We start from the raw sequence: 6,925 nt of genomic DNA on the forward strand, positions 1-6,925 counted from the left end.
GTTTTATGAGCGAGTTCATCCCATTCACATTCAGAGTTATAATCATCAGTTGTGCATTTGCTGACATTTTCGTATCTTCCCCTATTCCTACCCCCTTTTTCTTATACTATTTCCTTTCAAACCAGTGGTTTGGTATTAAGCCGCTATCCCTTATCCCCTCCCTTGATTAACTTCCCTTTCTACCCCCTCCCTTATTTTTCCCCTCTTTTTGTTTTTAAAGGCCTTTGTCTTGAAGTTTTTTGAGTCATGGAGTTATGTGAACACAATAAATCATGAACATTATTCAAACTCCTGAATAAAATAAAGAATGAGAAAAGAACCAATTAAGAGCATGAAGAACAGTTAAGAAGTTCGGGAAGGTCTTAGTCTTCTTGGTCATACGATTAAGAAGTAATTCCGTATATTTTAAAAAAGCTTAAGTTCTAAAGACTAGAAAGTTCCTTTGACAAGCTTAATTAAACTTCTCATTTTGCAGAGAAGGAAACTTAGGTCTTCCTTGACATGGACTTCCCAATCAATAATATTATCACTATCATCCCTCTTCTGAAATTTAGCAATAGAATTAAGGAATATGCAATTCAGATTCTTGAAAAGTCCTTCCCCCACCCCACTGGTGGATTTTTCTTTAAATTCTAAAAACATTCACTCCTCAAAATGTTTAATAATCCTTAACCCTGTCTCTGCCAATCCAAGCCCACAGGAAATAATATTTTCTTATCTAAGTGATTAAAGAGAATAACTTGCCATCCACTAAATCCATAATCTGTTACAAATGCACATTTTAATGTGAAGATGAAGGCAACATGGCATATTAGATAAAGTTAGAGGATACTGTAAGATGAAAAAGATCTGTGTTCAAATTCTGTCTCTGTCACTTACTGTGTGTTTATGATAAGCCATTCATCATCCCTGAACATTAAACAATATTCTAGGCCTTCTGTTCTTCTTTACCTTTATGTGTGATGGATCCACTTGGGAGACCAGGGAAGGAATGGACCTCTTCTCAGAATAATATTTTAAATGCAGAGAATTACAAAGGAAACCAATTAAACTACATTTAAATATAACTATCAAAACATTGAAAGAATGATTTCACAGACCTTTGGTTAAGAATCCTTGCACTGACTATATAGGTGATGTACATTCTGTGATGGAAGTTACCACACTGATCAAATAATAGCCATTAGTTTTGTTTATCCTAGAAAATGAACTCTACATTTGTATATAAGAAAAACAAGAAAGCAGAAGATAGCTTGAAAACTCAGGTGTTTTGTTTTATTTGTTTTTCTGAAGTATATTAGTAATTTGTAATTTGTAATAGACATGGATTTTCAACAAAGTACAAAATGAGACTGAAATGGTATAAATTGAAGTGTGTCAATTCTTTCATTCAATTTTGAAAAACCATTCTCAAAGATAAACAGAAACATTAGAAAGATCACTGGCAGAAATCACAAAATCTGGGTTTGAGTCTCATTGTCCCAATGCCTATCTTTGTGATCTTGGAAAATTCACTTAATTTCTCTGCATTTCGTTTTCTGATAAATGAGGGAATTAAAGTAGATGATTTCTCAGGTCCCTGTGAGTTCCTTAAAAATATAAGAGTCTGCTTTCGCTTTCTGAAAACATTTTGTCCTTGGATTTGCACTGGGAAGTCAAGCTACAACAATTTCCCCTCAGGGTTTTCCTTAACTCATGTCTTTAGAAGCTCCATCCTTACTTTGCAATATTTTATGCCTCTAGACTCATGACTTCTCTTTCCTTGAATCTCTCTAATGCTTATACTCAGCTTTCAGCACAGCCACATGATCTTCCCTAATCTGTACTCCACTATAGATGTTAAGATTATAATGAGTTGGATATGATATGGTGGTCAAAACATCCCCAAAACTAATATGATCTTGGGCTGCACTAAGAGAGGGATGGTATCCCTGAATGAGGATATCTTTTTTTCCTCTTCTACCATTTCATATTTTATTTTTTTGAAAAAAATTATGTGTATAAGCAATATCCAAAATTTAAATACATTTTTGAGTTTGGATTTTCTCCCCAATGCCCAAGAGATGTTAAGCAATCTTGTATAGATTTTGCATGTACAATCCTATAAAACATTTTTCCATATTGATCCTTCTGTAGAACTAAGCTCAAACAAACAAACAAACAAAAAAACCCCACAATTTTAAAAGTGAAGAATTTTTTTTTCTTTGGCCTGGATTCAGACTCCATCAGGTATTTCTCTAAACACAGATGAAATGTTTTATTGTGAGTTTTGGGGGGTTGTTTTGAATTATTCTATTGTTGAGGATAGCTCAATTCACAGTTGTTTTGCATTCAAAATTGCTTAGAGGCTATCTTCTCATTGCACTCTGCCTGCTTAGAACATTTTCAGTATATTGTGTTTAGTTCTTGGTGCAAAGGTTTATGAATGAAATTGATTAACTGAAAGATAAATACAGAAGGAAACTGTTTGTTGTCTTTAATACTTGAAAAGGACCAAAATAACATCACTGGTAAAACCTTTTGGCTTGAGCATAAATTTGATTTAAGCGAGAAAGCATTGCATAAAGTCATCAGCCTTACTCTCTTCCAGAGTCATTGAAGTCTGAGGCCAGAAAAAATTAAAATGACTAGCAATAGCCTAGAATTCAGTAGATGGTGCCTGTTTCTTTGATATTCAACCAAGTTCTTCTAAGCATTCCACAGCATCTGCTTCCACTGCCTTCATACTCATTGGAATGAATTGTTCTCATCTAACATTTCTGTAGTGGTTGACATACCCTTAACTCACCAATGGTGAGGAGGCCTGTTGATTACTTGCAACCTAGATAAGACAACTAACTTCATATTGCAATCATAGAATCGGCCTTTGGAACCAGAAGATCCATTAGTAGTCATGTAGTACAATCTCATTTTAAATGGAAAGAAAAATTGAGAAACAAAAAAGAAAGAGACTTGAACAAGGACACATAGGTCTCCTAAATCCTCTGACCTCAAATATAATATTTTCCATTGTATCGTTGTCTCATATTCATCCCCTAAGAATATTTGTTGGAGGAAACTGTAATGTTTTGCTTGAAAAAGAAGAGGAATGAAAGGGGTAGAAGGGAGGGCATAGAGATGAACACAGCACATATTTTAGAAATGTGTGTTTATTTAATTTTAAGTAAATTGACTTAATAGTTAACAAATATTCAAAAGACTATCATATCAAAGAAGGGCAGTAGATTTATTTGGTTTGGCCTCAGTTTCTAGACCTAGGAGCAATGAATGCAAAGAGGCAAATTAAAATTTGGTGTCACAAAGAACTCACTAACTTAGATTTATCCCAAAGAAGGATGAGAGTTGTCTTGGGAACTCATGGTGTGTGTGTGTGTGTGTGTGTGTGTGTGTGTTCTTCTTTTTCTTTTTCTTCAGTCTTTTCAGTTTTTCTTCCTGACCCCATTTGGGGTTTCCTTGGCAAAGATACTGGAGCGTTTTACCATTTCTTCTCCAGATCATTTTAGAAATGAAGAAAATAAGGCAAACAAGGTTAAGTGACTTGCCCAGGGTCACCTAAGTGTCTGAGGTCAGATTTGAACTCAGAAAGGTGAGCCTTTCTGCCTTTGGGGCTGCCACTGTATCTACCGTGCCACCTAGCTGCCTATATGTGTGTGCTATGGATGTGTTTAAATGGTAGTCATAGGCAAAGATGGCCCAAACACTAGTAGGATATATTGAAGAAGGAGATTTCAGGTATGTGTAGGACTAACTGATTATTCAATTTCCTAAATTTTGTGATTCTCAGTGACTTCCTTCTACAAGATTAAAAACTTAATGAGGGCAAATCCTATATACTTTATTTTTGTAAGTAGCTCCCTCATGGCCAAGTAAGTGATCAATAAGAGTTTATTACATGTTGGCATTCCAGCCCTCAATGCTCATCACATCTAGGAACAGGTTGTCTAATTACCTTTCAGGGTAGAAGCCTATTTATGAGAAAAGAGATCTCCTGATGAATTTTTTTAAAAAAAGGAAATAAAAGAAAGCAAGGCTTCACTTCAAAAGGCTAGTTGGCAAAACAAAGTAGCTGAAAAAAAGATCTTGGAAGAATTTTGTGGGGTCTGGTTATAAATATATACATATAGATGGCAGCATGTATAATGCTTACAAGCTACAATGAATAGGTTTGAATAATTGTATTAACTTTTTTTCCAATTTGCCATTTATTGGAAAAGTGACCTTTCCAAGGGTAGCTAATTCATTTAAGCTATTATACCAATGAGCAATACTTGTGGTACAGAAGCATTTCATTTCCCTTAAGATCATCCTATTAGCAATCACAGGCACTCTCAGGAGAAATTGTGTGCAGGGTCAGTGTTGTTACTCACAGCCCTCTCATTGCCTAATCCAGTTATGCTGGTAGGCAATGAAGGGCTCAAAGGCATGTAAGCTCTACTTGTCCTTTGAGTCATTGATTGAATTTCTTTGGGTCTTACCTGGCACTGTCTCCCTCCCTTGCTTTTTACAAGAGACAACTAAGGAAAGTGACTGACCCATGATCACACAGCTAATGATTTGCAGATCAAAGACTAGAACTCAGGTTTTATTATATTAACTAATGCTTTCTTTCTTTTTTCTTTTTTTTTCAATTTATTATTATTTTTTTATTCTTAGAAAAATTTTCCATGGTTACATGATTCATGTTTTTACTTTCCCCTTCACCACCTCAAATTCTCCCCCACCCCCAGCATAGCTAACTCACATTTCCACTGGTTTTAACATGTGTCATCAATCAAGACTTATTTACATATTATTGATAGTTACATGGGTGTGGTCTTTTCCAGTTTACATCCCCAATCATGTCCACATCAACCCAAATGTTCAAGCAGTTGCTTTTCTTCTGTGTTTCCTCTCCTGTAGTTCTTCCTCTGAATGTGGGTAGCGTTCTTTTCCATAAATCCCTCAGAATTTTCCTGGGTCTCCTATTCCACTTTCTCTCTGTGGGAAAAAGGTCAAAGCTAATCTATTTGGATTCCTTGAGACTGCATGAAGCAGCCAAACTGTAAAATGCTAACTCTGCTGCTCCATACCACAGAATTTTAAATGGATACTGGTTTACCTTCCTCTTGTTAGCCTATGCTTCTACTTATCAAGACATGAATTATATAATTTCCTCCTTTTATATCTTCCTACCTCCTTTCTTCTATGTTCCAAAAATGTTATTTATATAAACACACACATATACATATATAAGCGTATATATATATATATATGTATATGTGTGTATACACACACACACACACACACAAATAAATAATAACAATAAACAATGTGTTTGTTCTCTTTTCCTTTAACCTATGTGCCACTCATGGCTTCAGGAAACTTTGAAACTTTTCATTTCCAAATCACACATTCTTTTTCCTCTTGGTACCAAAATTCCACAGTGTGTAGCACAGATTTATACTTTTGACACTTTTTACACTCATATCTGTTTATGGTACTATGGGTTTGATCCATTAGGTTATTAACTCTTCCAGGTCAATAACTGTCTTTGTTTTTGTTTGCTTATTTATTTGTTTTGTTTTATTTTGTTTCTTCGGAATTCTTGGAATACTTTTCTGCTAGGATCCCAATTTTTCCTCATGGGTAACAAGATGAACCTGCCCTAATGGAGACCTGGGTTCCAATCCTAATTCTGAAATGTGTTAGCCATGTGACAAAGGGAAAATATTTGAAGCCAGAACCTCCCAAATCCATGATTGGCTCTCTATCCACTGAGCCACTTAGCTATCCCTACTTTGTAAAATTTATAGGGAATGATTTGTGTTTTTTTGGAATGTAGGAAACTTTATTAATATGATTGCCAAATGATCTTTGATTTGGTAAAATCCTAGGGAACTTCCTAAGTACTTAAGAATTTGGGTGAGTTGCCCATAAACAAAGTTAGTTAGTGCCAGAGTGACATTTGAATCTAGATCTCCCTGACTCTAAATCTAGAACTCTATAAACAACAATATGCTATTTCTGATATGTCATTTATTACTATTATATTTTGTAATCAAAATCCAATTACAAGGAATATACTAATCTTAAGATTTGTATTCATTCATATATTTTTAAATTTATTAATATATTAAGATATAAGAATGAGCTCTTTAAACATTTATGAAAGATTGCGCAGAAGGCAAACTTACCATATCTATAGCCAACTCTGAATACGGAGTTGATACTTAGGGTTGACTTAGTTCATATCAATATTTCCTACCATTGATCTTAACTCAAGTCATAAGAAAAATCTCCATTAATTATACCCATTTCCATTATCTCTCATTTTTTGGTTTTGTTTAAATCTGAAGATACTATTCCTGCTACTGATATGAAATTTCAAAATTTCACAATATAAAATTTCACAAAAATTCACAATTCAGATGGTTAAATGCATCTCTGCTTCCTTGCTTAGTGATGCTTTTGACTAGAATTAACTCCTCTGTTTCCATATGAATTGCTAATCCCTCCATATCACTTTCTCCTAAGTATTGATTTCCTATGAGGTGGCAAAATGATGTTATTGTAGGACAAGAGGGAGATTAATATGAATTTGTTAGTTGTGTTGTTACTTTGGGTTATAGCTGAAGAAAATTATTCTATGAGATCCTCACACTCATTAGTCTGGATAAGTGCCTACTATGTTCCAGACTAGGAGCTTACATAAACTATAATCTATAAAGATGGCACAAGGAGACAGACACAATTCTTTATTTTTGCTGCATGTGTCACTATAGTTAGACTACAGTAATTAGTGCCTTTTGAGGCCTAATAATTCCAGCACAATTCTTAGACTTAGTGTCCAATTCGATTCTACTTTAGATCACTGGTGAGCTAAGCAGTGTCTTCACTAAAGTGGAAATCAGAGGAAGACAATCAGAAGGGCAAAAGGTTAGGATAT

The sequence above is a fragment of the Gracilinanus agilis genome, chromosome 6 (assembly GCF_016433145.1).
Source record: "Gracilinanus agilis isolate LMUSP501 chromosome 6, AgileGrace, whole genome shotgun sequence".
Classification (NCBI taxonomy): Eukaryota; Metazoa; Chordata; class Mammalia; order Didelphimorphia; family Didelphidae; genus Gracilinanus; species Gracilinanus agilis.